The following is an 18,038-nucleotide window of genomic DNA, read 5'->3' on the forward strand; positions in this document are numbered from 1 at the left end:
TGGCAAAGTGGGTGGGGTTATATCCTTCCTGTTTGGCCCTGTCCGGGGGTGTCCTCGGATGGGGCCACAGTGTCTCCTGACCCCTCCTGTCTCAGCCTCCGGTATTTATGCTGCAGTAGTTTGTGTCCATGCCCAAGGACTACCTGACATGATGACTCCTTGCTGTCCCCAGTCCACCTGGCCGTGCTCCTGCTCCAGTTGTTCTGCCTTATTATTATTCGACCATGCTGGTCATTTATGAACATCTTGGCCATGTTCTGTTATAATCTCCACCCGGCACAGCCAGAAGAGGACTGGCCACCCCACATAGGAAGAAACCTAGAGAGGAACCAGGCTAGGTTTTGGGCTTTCTAGGGAGTTTTTCCTAACCACCGTGCTTCTACACCTGCATTGCTTGCTGTTTGGGGTTTTAGGCTGTGTTTCTGTACAGCACTTTGAGATATCAGCTGATGTACGAAGGGCTATGTAAATACATTTGATTTGATTTGTTGTCTTGCCCATTCGCCCTCTGAATGGCACACAGTCCACATCGCAGGGCTCATCTATACTGATTGAAGTGGATTTAACAGATGGCATCAATAAGGGATAATCGCATTCCCCGGGATTCACCTGGTCAGTCTATCATGGAAAGAGCAGGTGCTCCTAATGTTTTGTACACTTCAGTGAATATGCATGCACATATAACCACATTCAGGCCAACTGCAAATTTACCAAATTCAATTATTTTTCTAGGACATTCCTTTTAAAAATCACCCGTGTCGCCAACCTATAACTCGGGCTGTTTTTTAAATGAGGACCTGGGGTAGAAAGATTGGGGGAGCATAGATCTCTAAGATCAAAATATTTTTTTAAACATTGCATCCTAAGAGAAGCGTTTTCATAAGCCAGTTATTATATTGGCTCTACTGATATATTTTGTCTACCATTAGTTTAACCCAGTGTATATTTATCAGCAGCGAGCGTGTCTGGAACAATGTGAAATCCTTTACATTCCTAAACTACATTTATAAAGTTAAAATAGTGACAGCAATTTTAATCCTTTAACATCCATTGACACACCCATGAGTCAATCTAAATAGTATAATACAAATCTGTCAGTTTATACTACAGATATCAGGTTCTTTGCACGGGCCCCATCTCAATCCACTGCATCCGCCTAGGTCTGCCATCAGCATCTGCAGTGGAACGTCGCCGAGCTGCAGCAGTGTTTGTCAGACCATGAGACATAGGTCTTCTCACGAAAACTTCTGTAGCGTCTGAACAGTTTGGTCTACAAACTAATATGACCACACGATCCCCACAAGTGTCACAGGACTCGTCTGAAGTTGGTAATGCTGTGCCAACTTCGGTCTGTAGCGTCTGAACCATTTGAGCTACCAACTAATAGGACCTCACCATGGAAAGGGAAGACTCGAACAGTGTTCTCCGTTGTGCTCTACGACCCCCACAAGTGTCACGGGAGTCATCTCAAGGTAACCCATTGAGTTAGGGTTGTGTCACCGCAAAAAAAGGGGTTAAATGTGTCAACAAAAAATAACAAATCCTGAGCTTTCTTATATCTCCTAGATATAGGACAGACACTTCAAAAACATTTTCCTTGTTATTTATTTTTTTGACTGTCTTTTTAGCCATTTATGAACATGTAATTCAATGCGTATCTATGGGCCATAGTACTAAAGGTCAAATTAAATGTTTTATAAAATAAATACAAAAGAAATGATACATAAAGGAGTCCTAAAATTCAAAATCAAATTCCTAAATAATCCATAATATGACGATCTTAAAACAATTCCACACTGTATGTTAGCTTAGTACCCCCAAAAAAGGCTGAGAATTTTAAATAGGAACGTATACTGTAGTGTGGAACCTAGGACAACTTTTTAACCATTTCTACTGTAGAAATCCTTTATCTTCGCATAGCCCCATACTAAATGTGTTCATATCATTGATTTAAATTCTATTTGTTCCGATTCACATCTGCCAGGAGGGTAGCTATAGTATAACAAGATACGGACTAATAATGTACACCAATCTTAACATCCTAGACCATCATCCTAGACCACAACTTTGTTTTTTAAAATTTTTAACTTGTTTTTGCTGTTATAACCCCCGTGCAGTCCTGTAAAAGTCTGGCAAACCTCATGTGTTTCCACCTGTCCTTCAACACAAATTTGTTTATATAGCATAGAAAAGAGCTCATAAGGCTTGGAGATATATTTGGGTTGAAGGACAGGCAGGATGGTGTATCACTGCAGAATGCTGTGGTTGCCATGCTGGTTAAGAATGGCTTGAATTCTAAATAAATCACAGACAGTGTCACCAGCAAAGCACCCTCACACATTCTCCTCCCTGCTTCACGGTGGGAACCACACATGCGGAGATCTGTTCACCTACTCTGCGTATCACAAAGACACGGCAGTTGGAACCAAAAATCTCATATTTGGACTCATCAGACCAAAGGACAGATTCCCACTGGTATAATGTCCATTGCTTGTGTTTCTTGGCCCAAGCAAGTCTCTTCGTCTTATGGTGTCCTTTAGTAGTGGTTTCTTTGCAGCAATTCAACCCTGAAGTCCGATTCACGCAATCTCCTCTGAACAGTTGATGTTGAGATGTGTCAGTTACTTGAACTCTGAAGCATGTATTTGGTCTGTATCTGCATCAGAGGTAACTCTGGGTCTTCCTTCCCTGTGGCGGTCCTCATGAGAGCCAGTTTCATCATAGTGCTTGACGGTTTCTGCGACTGCACTTGAAGAAACTTTCAAAGTTCTTGAAACTTTCTGTATTGACTGACCATGTCTTACAGTAATGACGGACTGTCGTTTCTCTTTGCTTATTTGAGCTGTTCTTGCCATAATATGGACTTGGTCTTTTACCAATGGGGTAATCTTCTGTATACCACCCCTACCTTGTCACAACACAGGTGATTGGCTCAAACGCATTAAGGAAAGCAATTCAACAAATGTACTTTTACATTTGAAATGCATTCCAGGTGATTACCTTATGAAGCTGGTTGAGAGAATGCCAAGAGGGTGCAAAGCTGTCAAGGAAAAGCGTGCCTACATTGAAAAAACTCAAATATATTTTGATTTGTTGAACACTTTTTTGGTTACTACAGGATTCCATATGTGTTATTTCATTGTGTTGATATCTTCACTAGTATTCTACAATGTAGTAAATAGTCAAAATAAAAGGAAAAACTTGAGTGAGTAGGTGTCCAGACTTTTGACTGGTACTATACACAATCATTTATTGCTGGGGGTCTTTTTTCTATTATTTTTATTTTTTAAATGTGGAGTAGGTTGTGTAGAACTGTAGGGAAAAATCCAAATGAACAACCACAAAATCCCAATTAATCCTAATTTAAAACTGCAAAATGTGAAGACTGTGCAAGGAGTGTGTAGACTTTCACTAGGCACTGTATGTTAAACAAAACACCTGACAGGGATTTGCCAAAATACAAAAAAGTAGGCCCATGTCGTAGTAAAGTGATCCTCCTGTGGGGAACAACAATGCCACCTAAACTGGAAAGTCATGTGGGGTCTCTTCATGTCAGACTTCAACCCAAGTGAGAACTCATCTGCTGAGTGGAGATCCAGCAAATATCCATAGAATTCTGTAAATTATGGAATTGCAGTATAGAACCAAAACATCAATGAAACACCCAGCAGGCAACCACAGTCCATGAACAAATAAACTGGCCTAAAGCAAATGTTGAGCAGCAAAGTCCAGCAATGATAAAAATAAGCTAAGATTTTATTTTGGCCACCATCACTTTTCCTTGAAGAGTCACATTTAACATGCCCATTAAAACCCAAGAAGCTAGGCACTTACATTCCAGCACTAGAAGGGCTCACTAAGCATTCAGCGAGTGGAGCTGTCAATGAGCACTCACCACGCTCACCGCTCATAGCACTCACCGCTCATAGCACTCACCGCTCATAGCACTCACCGCTCATAGCACTCACCGCTCATAGCTCACCGGGTGGTCTTTGTTGGGCGACAGCTTGTGCTCACACAATCATTGGCTGGGAATCTAAAACAGGCTTGTTTAATAGCCCAATGCACAAACAAGATAAGCTCCCAAAGAAACTGCTGAAGAGACCAAGCGTAAAAATAAATCTGCTGAAATAAAAAGGTAGAGCACCTCACATAGGCCGTTAGGCAGAAACCACAAGACAACCTAAAACTATACTGAACAAAAATATAAACACAACATGTAAAGTGTTGGTCCCATGTTTCATGAGCTGAAAGAAAAAGATCCGAGACTATCTATACATACAAACAGCTTATTTCTCTCAAATTCTGCGCCCAAATGTGCGTACATCCTCATCAGTGAGCATTTCTCATTTGCCAAGATAATCCATCCAACAGATGTGGCATATTAAGAAGTGTCATTACACAGGTGCCCCTTGTGCTGGGAGCAATAAAAGCACACTAAAATGTGCAGTTGTGTCACACAACACAATGCCCAAGATGTCTCAAGTTAGAGTAGAGTGCAATTGGCATGCTGACTGCAGGAATGTCCACCAGAGCTGTTGCCAGAGAATTTAATATTCATTTCTCTACCATAAGCCACATAGATTTTTTTTTTTTTAAATTTGGCAGTACGTCCAACCGGCCTCACAACCGCAGATCATGCGTATGGCGTCGTGTGGGCGAGCGGTTTGCTTAAGTTAACGTTGTGAACAGAGTGCCCCATTGTGGAGGTGGGGTTATGGTATGGGCAGGCATAAGCAATGGACAACAAACCTCATTGCATTTTGCGATGGCAATTTGAATGCACAGAAATACCATGACGAGATCCTGAGGCCCATTGTCGTGCTATTCATCTGCCGCCATCACCTCATGTATCAGCATGATAATGCACGGCCACATGTCGCAAGGATCTGTACATAATTACTGGAAGCTGAAAATGTCCCTGTTCTTCCATGGCCTGCATACTCAGACATGTCACCCACTGAGGATGTTTGGGATGCTCTGGATTGACGTGTACAACAGGGTGTTCCAGTTCCCGCCAATATCCAGCAACTTCGCACAGTCAATGAAGAGTAGAACAACATTCCACAGGCCACAATCAACAGCCTGATCAACTCTATGCGAAGGAGATGTGTCGCACTACATGAGGCAATGGTGGTCACACCAGATATTAACTGGTTATCTGATCCATGGTCCTACCTTATTTTTGTAAAGGTATCTGTGACAAACTGATGCATGTGTATTCCCAGTCAAATTAAATTATTTAGATTAGGGCCTAATGAATTCATTTGAATTGATATGAACTCTTAACTCAGTAAAATCTTTGAAATTGTTGCATGTTTATATTTCTGTTCCGTATACTATAAAGATAGTCTTGATAAGCCAGTCAGACTTCGTCAAACGGGTAAGATAAAGCAGCACTGACCTGAGCAACTCAGAGAGGAGTCTGTGGATCCATTTCCTCAATTAGAAAATACAGACAGGCTCCAGTCAATACCCCAAGGTCAGAGAGAAAATCCCTGTCTTCTCGTCTTAGTGGCTTTCTTATTCACCCTCACTCGCTCTCCTTCTTTACCCTCAGCTGCAGTAATGTCTCAGTCTATACCTGTTCAATAGTGAAGCCAGAGGGGTGAGTGGTGATAGCTAATGTTTAACATACTCATGTGGTCAGCAGGGCAAACTCCAGAACTGGCATGGAGAAAAGAGAGCGGCCCACTTTTACCCCAACATAGGAGACTAGGACGACAAATGTGCTAATAACATAGGAAGACCGTACAAATGTATGCTCATAAAACTGCCATGTAATTCCATTCATCTAAATAAATGGCCATTGGCAAAGGAAGGCTAGGTAGTGAAATTGCAACAGTTAAGCGACAATCTTTAAATCAAGAGTAGGTACTTGACTTAACTAAAAAGGAAGGTTTATATTTTATTACAGCACAATAGTAGAAAAACAAAAACAGATTATGGAAAGTGTAGTGGAGTGCACACCATCTCAAGACAGACAGGGCAGAGGATGAGCACTTCAAAAGATACAATCAGGTGATGAGTCTCTTATAAACATACTTGGAAAACTACAATGTCACATTCTCTGGACAGCACAAAGACCTCAACTTTGTCTAATGGGGTGGACCCAACAAGAACATTGAGGTTTACTTGGTTTAAAAAGGGGAACAGATTTAGATCTGAGCTTTGCACTCTCCCAAAACTTCACGTTAAGCCAAAAAAGGCACCAAGTCAAACAAACATATTAGCTTGCTGAAATAAAATGTGCTTAATATGGCAGTAATAGCCCTATAGACAACTTGATGAGATGTATGATTAAGAACACATTCATCTTCACTTCAGCCACTCAAAAAGGTAGACTACGTGATAGGATGTAAATGCAGAAAGTAAACAGCATAGTGGGTCAATTTCCGCAACTGAGAGCGTTGAAGAGTGAGGCTCAACTTCCACTGTTTTGGTCCTGTGGCTACCACACTGAAGAGCGTGAAGCAAACCCATGTTGCAGATACTGTGTGAGTGTAGACTTGCATCTTGCTCATCTCAACTAGCCTGACCGATTTATCAGTAGACCAACATAATAAAACACAAAATATGCTGATATTAGCCTTTTATGGATGCATTTGTCTGCGTTTAATCCACCAAAAAATAACCTACATAAAGATGTAGAAAACGCTGTCTTTAAAAGAATTTAAAAGAAATTACATTACATTTTTCCTGAAGAGCGCGCTCTTTAAATGGCTATAAACACATCATCTTGGCACGCTACAGTAAGACTGACACTACCATCGAACACAACTACACCAGTCAGATAGTTATGGGAAGTTTGGCTCTTTTTACTGACTGATCTGAGACTCCTTCAGTCAAAATAACATCTCTTTCGACTAATCTCGCTAATTTGAGAAAGTAATGCACATAGCATGGAGGACCCCTTACCGGCGAACAATGAACTGAATACTCGAAAGAGTCATGATTCTACAAGCCTCTCGTTCACCATAAGCAGAGAGGAATAGGCGAAGCTAGTGCTTTCATTCTCGCCAAAATCTGCCCAAAATATTTTGGACATAAACTTGTCACCTGCCTTCCCGCCAACGACTCCCATTGTTAGGGTGGAGACATGACCATCTCATCATTATATACATATCTCTGCCATAAAGGGCTTATTGGAGCCGTCATGTGACTGAGACTTGCAAAAGTGTAATTTAAAAACAATGTACATTTGTTGATTACTGGGTCTAGTAGTGGCCGCAACTGGACTGGATTGTGAACGACTTTTGGCAGAATGCATTGCTCGCCAGCAGGTCAGACAAACGACTAAAATGAACAAGTCACTCAGAAAAAAACGAATTAGGATTCTCGAGTCAGTAAAGAGAGTCATTCAAAAATAATGAATTGTTTGCTTAATGCACATCACCACAGTCGAAGAGGAGTGAACTACTGCAAACGCACTGATGGTGCTTCTACGGTGAGTGCCGAGTAGATAAAAGTTTGACAGCTCAACAGTGCCAAAAATGTCCACTGGCTATATACAGTTACGTGAAGTGTCATGGTAGGGTGTGGGGTGTCGTAGCAAACCATGGATGCTATGCCCAAATGTAAAAGTAAGTGCCGTGCGAAACGTTCATCTCCGTGGTAACGTTGACTACAGCCCTTTATTGAAGGCCGCAAAATATGGTGCGTTAAATTTGATCTTTGCGTAGGGTATTCCTCAAGCTCTGTCATTTAAATATTTTCAGAAAAAAAAAAACATAGCAGGTTACAAAATAGCACTTTGAAGCAACATTTTGGTGTATGGATTGTCACTTGTCAGGGACTGGTCCAAATTCACGTTTCACCACCGCCATTTCCATGACGAGTGCTTGACACTGTTTACCGAGGGTTAGTGCTATCTGGGAACCTTGGGACGTCCCTACACTTAAACCCTACCCATTTAAAAAAGTGAACTTCAATGGGGTAAGATTTCTGCCCTGCTAGGGCTTCCCCGATTTCACTGTAAGTGCCGTTATTGTAAAGTAGAAATGTCTAGGAGCAACAACGGTTTAGCCGCAAAGTGGTAGGCCACACAAGCTCACAGAATTGAAATGCTGAGTGCTGAAGCGTTGTTGCTGAAGCCTGTCTGTCCTCAGTTGCAACACTCACTACCGAGTTCCAAACTCGCCTCTGGAAGCAACGTCAGCTTCATAATAAAAAGACTAAATGTAAGCAAGGTTTGAAATTATTATGTTTTAGTCAAATATTACATCTGTTTGGGATTCTTGCAGTCTATAAAATATTTGTAATTATGTTCCGACCCCCTGACCACCACGCTCAAGAATAACAAAAACATCAGCCCGTGGCTGAATCTAGTTGATGATCCCTGCATTATAGGGAATGGAATAGGCTGGCTTGCCGGGTCCTCCATATTATATCGCACCTGGAAAAAACTTTTCCGATAGGACTTCTTTGGAATACAGATCTTTTTATGTAAGAACTCGAAAAATAGAAAATGAGGTGCAACTTTGCATTGGGACTTTGATGCATATTCTAATGCAATCCATGTTACGTTTATGCTACCTACCCTTCAAGAAGTTTCCCTTCATTGCATTTTTGTAGATAATTGAACAATTACTAAATTGGTTGAGTTTCATTAAGCATAACAAAATGTACCCAATTTGAGTCTTGAACTGTTGTAGGGCATGATATGCACCATCTGCTGTACATTGCATGTAGGGGCCTAGTTACAGTGCCTTCAGAGAGTTTTCATACCCCTTGACATTTTGCACATTTTGTTGTGATATAGCCTGAATTCAACATTTTATTTTTCCCCATAATGACAAAGTGCAAACATTTGAGAATCTTTTGCAAATGAATTGAAAATTAAATACAGAAATCTAATTTCCATAAGTATTTACACCTCGGAGTCAATACATGTTAGAATCACTTCTGACAGCGATTACAGCTGTGAGTATTTCTGGGTAAGTCTCCAAGAGCTTTGTACACCTGGATTGTACAATATTTAAATATAGTTAGTCACTAATCCTAGATTTAGATCATTCAGTTGAGAAAAAACATCACCCAGATAGGCCAGTCGTGTGAGAAAAACGTCATCATGCAAGCGGTCTGACAAGTGAAAATTATGGTCAGTAAAGAAAACTTTAAGCTCGTCTCTCAATTCAAAACAACGTGTCAATACTTTGCGCCGTGATAACCAGCGCACTTCTGTATGTTGTAAAAGCGTTACATGGTCGCTGCCCATATCATTGCATAATACAGAAAATACACGAGTTCAGGGGCCTTGCTTTAACAAAGTTTCATTTTCACTGTAGTGTCTTGGGTACACTGGATGCTGCAGTGTGAATGCACACTACCACTCCACTGTGTCTCCCTGTCATAGCTTTTGCGCCATCAGTACAGATACCAACACATCTTGACCACCAAAGTCCATTTGATGTCAAAGCTGTCCAGTACGTGAAAAATATCCTCTCATGTTGTCCTGGTTTCCAGAAGAGGAGGTCTTCCTTAATTGACCCCCCAATAAACGTAACAAACATATACCAGGAGCTGTGCCAGGCCCATCATGTCTGTTGACTCATCCAGCTATAACACATAATTCACTGGCTTATATGCAAAGCAGTAATTGTTTCAAAACATCTCCTGCCATGTCACTGACGCATCCTGAAACAGTGTTGTTTGACGAAGGAATTGTCTGTGTAGTTTATTTTGGCCTTTCCCCAGCATTGTCCCATCCATATCTGCAGCAGCAGGAAGAATTAAGCCCTCCACAATAGTATGGAGCTTGCCTGTCCTAGCCACTCGGTAACTCACCATATACAGTAAGACTCTTCGAGCCCCTTCTTATTAATGGTATCTGTTGCTTTTGGTTTCATTTTATTTTTGGCAGGGAAAAGAGGCTACTCCGGCAAGAGAGAAAAAACCTCACCCAAATGTATAGCCCTGTTGTAAAAAATAAAATGTACAGTTTGAAAATGTGAAGAAAAGAAATGCCAAGAATGCGCACGTACCCCTACCCCAGTTTGGGAATACCTGCTGTACATGATTCCTTCTTTTCACTCCGTCAGTTAGGTTAGTATTGTGGAGTAACTACAATGTTGTTGATCCATCCTCAGTTTTCCCATCACTGCCATTAAACTCAAATTGTTTTAAAGTCAACATTAGTCTCAGTGAAATCCCTTACTGGCAAATTGGTTATAAAGGATGCCTAAATATCTTTGTATTGACACACCATCCAAAGTGTAAGTAATAACTTCACCATGCTCAAAGAGATATTCAATGTCAGCTTTTCTTTCTACCCATCTACCAATAGGGACCCTTCTTTGCGAGGCCTTGGAAAACCTCCGTTTGTGGTTGAATCGGTGTTTGAAATGCACTGCTCGACTGAAGAACCTTACAAATAACTGTGTGGTGTACAGAGATGAGGTCATCATACAAAAATCATGTTAAACACTGCTGCACACAGTAAATCCATGCATCTTGTGACCTACTTGCCATAACAAAGCACATTCTTACTCCTGAACTTATTTAGGCTGGCCATAACAAAGCACATTCTTACTCCTGAACTTATTTAGGCTGGCCATAACAAAGGGGTTGAATGCTTATTGACTTCAGATATTCCAGCCTTTCATTTTTAACTAATTTGTAAAAAATAATTCATAATTCCACTTTTACATTATGGGGTATTGTGTGTAGGCCAATGACAAACACATGAATCCATTTTAAATTCAGGCTGTAAAACGAACAAAGTCAAGAGGTGTGAATACTTAAGGCACTGTAGGTCTTACTCAAATGAAAATAGTGTATAATTTTTTTTAAAAGGTCATGTGCAGTTATTTCATTGATAGAAGATTTACATTGTATCCTGTAGGCTGCATTTGGGTTAGCATGAGGACCCAGAGAACTGAGCGGTCCTACATGTCCACAGTAGTCTTCTGGAGACCTTGGCATTTGACACTTTGGCTTCGTCATAAATCATTTTTCTATCAATCATATTTTCTCGACTAGCGGTTTTGAGCTGGAGTGGTGGGGTGACACTGACACAAGGTTACTCTTTCCAGGAGTATTGCTGCGGAGCCCATTTCAGATGGGGAGGAATGCATGCAGAGGTGCAGAGATTTGATTATGTATTGATAAACTGAATAAAAATAGATGAATCTCACAAATGCAGTGAAACTGTGCAAAGGGAGAGGAAAAGCTTGCTTTATGGAATGAAAAGCTTAAAATGTAACTGAAAATAATACATCTGCAGAGCTTCTATCAATGGAGAGACAGACTAAAGATGGAATGTAAGTTCTTTGCATCACTTCACTTCTAAAAAGCTTCCTGAAAGAGAAGAGACAGGAAGGAATCAGCAGCATTCAGTGCTAATTTCTGACATTACAGAGTTGAAGTCGGAAGTTTACATACACTTAGGTTGGAGTCATTAAAACACATTTTTCAACCACTCCACACATTTCTTGTTAACAAACTATAGTTTTGGCAAGTTGGTTAGGTCATTTACTTTGTGAATGACAAGTAATTTTTCCAACAATTGTTTACAGACAGATTATTTCACTGTATCGCAATTCCAGTGGGTCAGATGTTTACATACACTAAGTTGACTGTGCCTTTCAAACAGCTTGGAAAATTCCAGAAAATGTCATGGCCTTTGAAGCTTCTGACAGGCTAATTGACATCATTTGAGTCAATAGGGAGGTGTACCTGTGTGTTGTAGACCTCCACAAGTCTGGTTCATCCTTGGGAGCAATTTCCAAATGCCTAAAGGTACCATGTTCATCTGTACAAACAATAGTACGCAAGTAAACACTATGGGACCACGCAGCCGTCAAACCGCTCAGGAAGGAGACGCGTTCTGTCTCCTGGAGATGAACGTACTTTGATGAGAAAAGTGCAAATCAATCCCAGAACAGCAGCAAAGGAACTTGTGAAGATGCTGGAGGAAACAGGTACAGAAGTATCTATATCAGTGGTTCTTAACCTTGTTGGAGGTACTGAACCCCAACAGTTTCATATGCGCATTCACCGAACCCTTCTTAATTGAAAAAAAAATCCAATTCAAAACATAGGTCTATATTTGACTGGTGCACAAAATGAACCGTGCATCAACATCACTGTGTTCAAAGAACAAAATCATCAAAACATTTTCACACAGATTATCATTTTCACACAAAAACAAAAACATAATAATGAATATTTACTGCAAATCAGTGTGACTTCTGCTGTTGCCTTTCAGAGACCAGTTCAGAAATGTGCGGCTTCACCTTGGCAAGTGCCACTCTCATGTCATTTTCGCAACAAAGTCTGTTCCTTTTCTTCGTTTTTATGTCCAGCATCCTCGAAAAGGATTGCTCGCAAAGATATGTTGTAACAAACGGTATGAAAATCTCCAGAGCTTTCTTAGCAATAACAGGGTACGTTACCATTTGTTGACACCAAAACGTTGAAAGCGTTGTTGTTCTGAAGAGTTGCTGTTGAACCTGGCTCTGCTGAATTTCAATGATTTCATCGAGGTATTCATCATTGACATCTGTTGTCTCAACACTAAACGTGAACGGCTGTCTCACCCATGCTGGATATGACTCTCTTGTAGGGAAGTATCCGTCGAGAGACTTTGCAAGCTCATCTAAGTGCGTGGCAATTGCTTGCTTCAGTTCAGCAGGTACAGAAATGTCTCCGATTCCAGATACATCTTCGATCTTACTTACACAGTCGTCCAGAAGGGAAAGTTTGCGGGTTATTGTTCTCTGTTCGTCGTTTCCATAACGGTAGCTTTTTTTGAAAAGCCTTCAGGTTTTCCTCCGCTTCGATGATGTTGACTCCACCGCCCTGCATCTTTTGATTGAGATGATTGAGAGCTGCGAAGATATCGGCCATGTACGCTAAAATGAGAATGAACTCAGAATTTTTGAAGCAATCTGCATGACAATGTTGGTGCTCTTGCAAAAACAGGGCTAATTCCACACGCACGGCAAAAACACGATTCAACACCTGTCCCCGGGATAACCACCTAACGTTAGAATGGTACAGAAGTACCTCGAATTCAGAGCCCATTTCTTTACACAGCTCACTGAAGATGCGATGCCGCAGAGCACTAGTTCGCACATAGTTCACGCATTCCACTACAATTTTTAATACTTCTGCCAGTTTTGGAGGCAAGGTTTTTGTTGCCAACGCATGCCTGTGCAGAATACAATGCGTAACAATGATGTGTGGTGCATCGGCTTTCACTAGCGCACCAAAACCAGACTTTCTTCCCAGCATGACTGGAGCTCCGTCCGAACAAACTGCAGAAACCATATCCCACGAAAGATTGTTGTCTTTGAAGAAGTCATCCACAAGTTTCTTCACATCGGCTGCCTTAGTTGTTGTTGTAAGAGGCTTACAAAATAAAAATTCTTCCTTTATCACGTCGTCTTTCACATAGCGCACGAATACAGCAAGCTGGCTTAGATTGGAAACGTCTGTGGTCTCGTCGAGTTGAAGGCTGAATTTTGCCGGGCTTGAAATCAGATCTGCAACTACTTGAGCCAAGATGTCTTTGCTCATGTCCTCTATTCTGTCGCTGATGGTGTCATTTGAAAGAGGAATTTGGGATAACTTAACTTCGGCCTCTTTTCCCAGCATGATATTCGCCATCTTCAACACAGCTGGTTTTATGAGTGTTTCACCAATGGTGTGTGGTTTGCCCTGCTTTGCGATCAGGTAAGCAACTTCGTACGATGCTGTGAGGATCGGTTTGTTGATGGGTACAAAGCCGAGAACAGGCAGAGTAGCCTTTTCATCGAATCTGGCTCTCTTCACCTTGAATTCAGCGAACGTTGTGTTCTTGTATTTTCCATCTCCATGCAGCTTAAGGAAGTGTTCTCTTAGTTTTGCCGGTGCTAGACTAGAATTGCTCAACTTGGCATTGCAAATCATGCAGTTAGGACACTGACTCCCATCACGTTCGGTTATACATGTAAATCCATATTGTACATATTCGTCCGACCACTTTCTTTATTTGCTCGACATAGTAAGTATGAAGGAATTAAAATATTAAGAAAGAAATCACAAGACGTACCATCACCATAGTCACAAACTGAGCGCGCCAAATTCCCTGCAGCACAGATAGGCCAAGCGATGTAGCGTGTTCACCTGCAGCCAATGATGGCCAAGCGGAGCGTGTCATCACGAATCATATGAATCGGATGTTTGTCTTGACCTCCGCCGAACCCCTGAGACTGACTCACCGAAACCCTGGGGTTCGATCGAACCCAGGTTAAGAACCACTGATCTATATCCACAGTAAAACGAGTCCTATATCGACATAGCCTGAAAGGCTGCTCAGCAAGGAAAAAGCCACTGCTCCAAAACCGGCATAAAAAAGCCAGACTACGGTTTGCAACTGCACATGGGGACAAAGATCATACTTTTTGGAGAAATGTCCTCTGGTCTGATGAAACAAAAATAGAACCGTTTGGCCATAATGACCATCGTTATGTTTGGAGGAAAAAGGAGGAGGCAAGCTGAAGAACACCATCCCAACCGTGAGCACGGGGGTGGCATGTGTTAAAGCTTGGTCGCAAATGGGTCTTCCAAATGTACAACGACCCCAAGCATACTTCCAAAGTTGTGGCAAATTGGCTTAAGGACAACAAAGTCAAGGTATTGGAGTGGCCATCACAAAGCCCTGACCTCAATCCTATCGAAAATGTGTGGGCAGAACTGAAAAAAAACGTGTGCGAGCAAGGAGGCCTACAAACCTGACTCAGTTACACCAGCTCTGTCAGGAGGAATGGGCCAAAATTCACCCAACTTATTGTGGGAAGCTTGTGGAAGGCTACCAAAAAACATTTGACCCAAGTTCAACGATTTAAAAGGCAATGCTGCCAAATACTAATTGAGTGTATGAAAACTTCTGACCCACTGGGATTGTGATGAAAGAAATGCAAGCTGAAATAAATCTATTATTCTGACATTTCACATTCTTAAAATAAAAAAAGTGGTGATCCTAACTGACCTAGGACATACATTTATACTGAGTTTAAATGTATTTGGTTACGGTGTACGTAAACTTCCGACTTCAACTGTATAAGACGCAGCAAGATTTCACCTTTCCCTTTCTCCGTGAAAAACACATAACCCTGGTTAACAAGACCCATATATCAGTCCACTTCAGACTACTGTGTATTGGGGAAAACATGACCTACTTAGATAACCTCAGGTGAGCTATGGTGAGTTGGTCATCTTGTGTGGAGGGGAAGCATTTTAGTCATAACAATAGACCAACACAGTGTGCCTAAACTAATAACAAATTGTATTTATCTTGACTGCCATATTTATATTGAATACATCATTTAAACATTGTGGTTGGAAAACGTATGTGAACCCCTAAGCTAATGACTTTTCCAAAAGCTAAATTGATGTCGAGTCAGCTAACCTGGAGTCCAATCAATGAGACATGATTGGAGATGTTGGTTCAAACTGCTTTGCCCTATATCTTTTTTTTTTTTTTTTTTTTAAATTGGAGTTTGCTATTCACAAAAAGCATTGCCTGATGTGAACCATGCCTTGAACAAAAGAGATCGCAGAAGACCTAAGATTAAGAATTGTTGACTTGCATAATGCTGGAAAGGGTTACAAAAGGATCTATAAAAGCCGTGATGTTCATCAGTCCACGGAAAGACAAATTGTCTATAAATGGAGAAAGTTCAGCACTGTTGCTACTCTCCCTAGGAGTGGCCGTCCTGCAATGATGACTGCAAGAGGACAGCACAGAACTCTCAATGAGGTTAAGAAGAATCCTAGAGTGTCAGGTAAAGACACAGAAATATCTGGAACATCCTAACATCACTGCTGACGAGTCTATGTTACATTAAACACTAAACAAGAATGGTGTTCATGGGAGGACACAACGGAAGAAGGCACTGCTGTCCAAAAAAAACAAACATTGCTGCAAGTCTGAAGTTCACAAAAGAGCACCAGGATGTTACACAGCGCTTCTGGCAAAATATTCTGTGGACAGATGAAACTACGGTTGAGTTGTTTGGAAGGAATACACAACACCATGTGTGGAGAAAAATAAATGCACAGCACACAAACATCAAAACCTTGTCCCAACTGTAAAGTATGGTGGAGGGAGCATCATTTTTGGGGCTTTTTAAAATTCATTTTGCAGGAGAATGTAAGGCTATTTGTCTGCCAATTGAAGCTCAACAGAAGATGGGTGATGCAACAGGACAACCCAAAACACAGCAGTAAAATCAACAACAGAATGGCTTCAGCAGAAGAAAATAAGCATTCTGGAGTGGCCCAGTCAGAGTCCTGACCTCAACCCGATTTAGCGGTTCACACCAGACATCCTAAGAATATTGCTGAACTGAAACAGTTTTGTAAAGACGAATGGTCCAAAATTCCTCCTGACCGTTGTGCAGGTCTGATCCGCAACTACAGAAAACATTGGGTTGAGTTCAATGGTGCCAAAAGGAGGGTCAACCAGTTATTAAATGCAAGTCACATACTTTTTCCACCCTACACTGAACGTTTACATGGTGCGTTCAATAAAGACATGAAAACGTTGAATTGTTTGTTTTATTAGTTTAAGCAGACTGTCTATTGTTGTGGCTTAGATTAAGATCAGATCAAATTTTATGACCAATTTATGCAGAAATTCAGGTAATTCTAAAGGGTTCACATACTTTTTAGTGCCACTGTCAGTCCAACGGGTAGCTATGCAACACCAAGGAACAGTCAGAAGGTTTAGGTTTTTCCTCCATATATCTGAATAAACAGACACTGGGAAGGTCATTGAGGACAGAAGAGCAGCTTCAGGCACAGCCATATTTGGGTACCCAAATACAACAAACATAAGTACGGCGCAAACATGGACGATGGGTACACACCACACACAGCAGATTCCTGCCTCCTGATTCTTTCACCTGACTCAGACACCGTGTGAAGGCCGGGATAATTAATCCCATCAATTGCTGCCAATGCTGTTGCTGAGATGAGAGTAATGATGGCAAAACATGTTTAACCTTTATTTTACTAGGCAAGTCAGCTAAGAACACATTCTTATTTACAATGACTGGTTAGGAACAGTGGGTTAAGTGCCTTAGTCAGGGTAAGAACGACAGATTTTTACCTTGACAGCTCAGGGAATCGATCTAGCAACCTTTCAGTTACTGGCCCAACGCTCTAATCACTAGGGTACCTGCCGTCCCAACATCACCTTAAGTATCACCACTGTAATGATTGTGGGAGCACTATGATGACACCCTCCATCTAGACAGATAAGTATGTAGCTGTAACACGGCTTGGGCTGAGCAGGAACCCCCAGCAGCGGTGACGATCAACCAGAAAAACCGGTTCTCTCTGCCTGGTTTACTGAAGGAGTGGTAGTCTAGAGGATCTTTTGTTATCACACAGCTTAGCTAAACGATTCAATAAACTAAAAAAAAGATAAATACGAATCTTCTCTCTTCTAAATAGAATTATTTGCTGTATGCATAGTACATTGAATGGTGCCCTCATTGATCAACCATGGTGTCAATCAATGACAAAAAAGAAGTAGAAAACAGGCTCACGTGTAACGTAGAAAACAGGCTCACGTGTAACGGAGGAAATTACTCATCCATCGCTCCTTACATCTGTTAAATAAAAAAGCCACAAATCTACAGCCTGTTCTAGGAACTAACAGCAAGTGCGAGCAAGTCGAGACGCCAACATGCCAGCTCACATGCAGATTTATAGGAGAACTGGGAAGAGGAAAAGTGGGGGGGAGCACATTAACGCCACTAATTCAAGACCCACTCACTGCACTTACCACACTTGATTAGTATAGCAGATAAATACCTCCCACACAGCCAGAGCCAGCAGTAGTGTACAGTGTGGGTGGTACCTGCAGGGAAAGCTGCCATCTGCTCTACAAATCCAGGCCCCAAACTACACACACAGGTAGATCTGACCACAGGGCCTGGGGGCTAACACTGCTGCCTGCCACTGAGCCAAAGTTCTCCATCACTGAGAATTATAACAGAAGCATTAAATCAGATTTATCCATATCCAACATGTCACAGTACAAA

The 18,038-nt window shown here is 41.4% G+C and overlaps 1 protein-coding gene across 3 annotated transcripts in view; it reads right to left on the bottom strand.

Moving 5' to 3' along the window:
* LOC115102287 (vitamin D3 receptor A-like) overlaps positions 1-18,038 on the bottom strand; it is an 86,810-nt gene that overhangs the window by 49,249 nt on the left and 19,523 nt on the right. The window contains exon 1 of one of the 3 annotated variants that reach the window (XM_029622080.2): positions 5,405-5,577. The exons of the other annotated variants lie outside the window; for them this stretch is intronic. The gene's annotated coding sequence lies outside the window, so the exon portion shown is untranslated. Of the gene's footprint in view, positions 1-5,404; positions 5,578-18,038 lie in introns of those variants that run through there. 3 annotated transcript variants of the gene reach the window in all.

The sequence above is a fragment of the Oncorhynchus nerka genome, linkage group LG20 (assembly GCF_034236695.1).
Source record: "Oncorhynchus nerka isolate Pitt River linkage group LG20, Oner_Uvic_2.0, whole genome shotgun sequence".
Lineage (NCBI taxonomy): Eukaryota > Metazoa > Chordata > Actinopteri > Salmoniformes > Salmonidae > Oncorhynchus > Oncorhynchus nerka.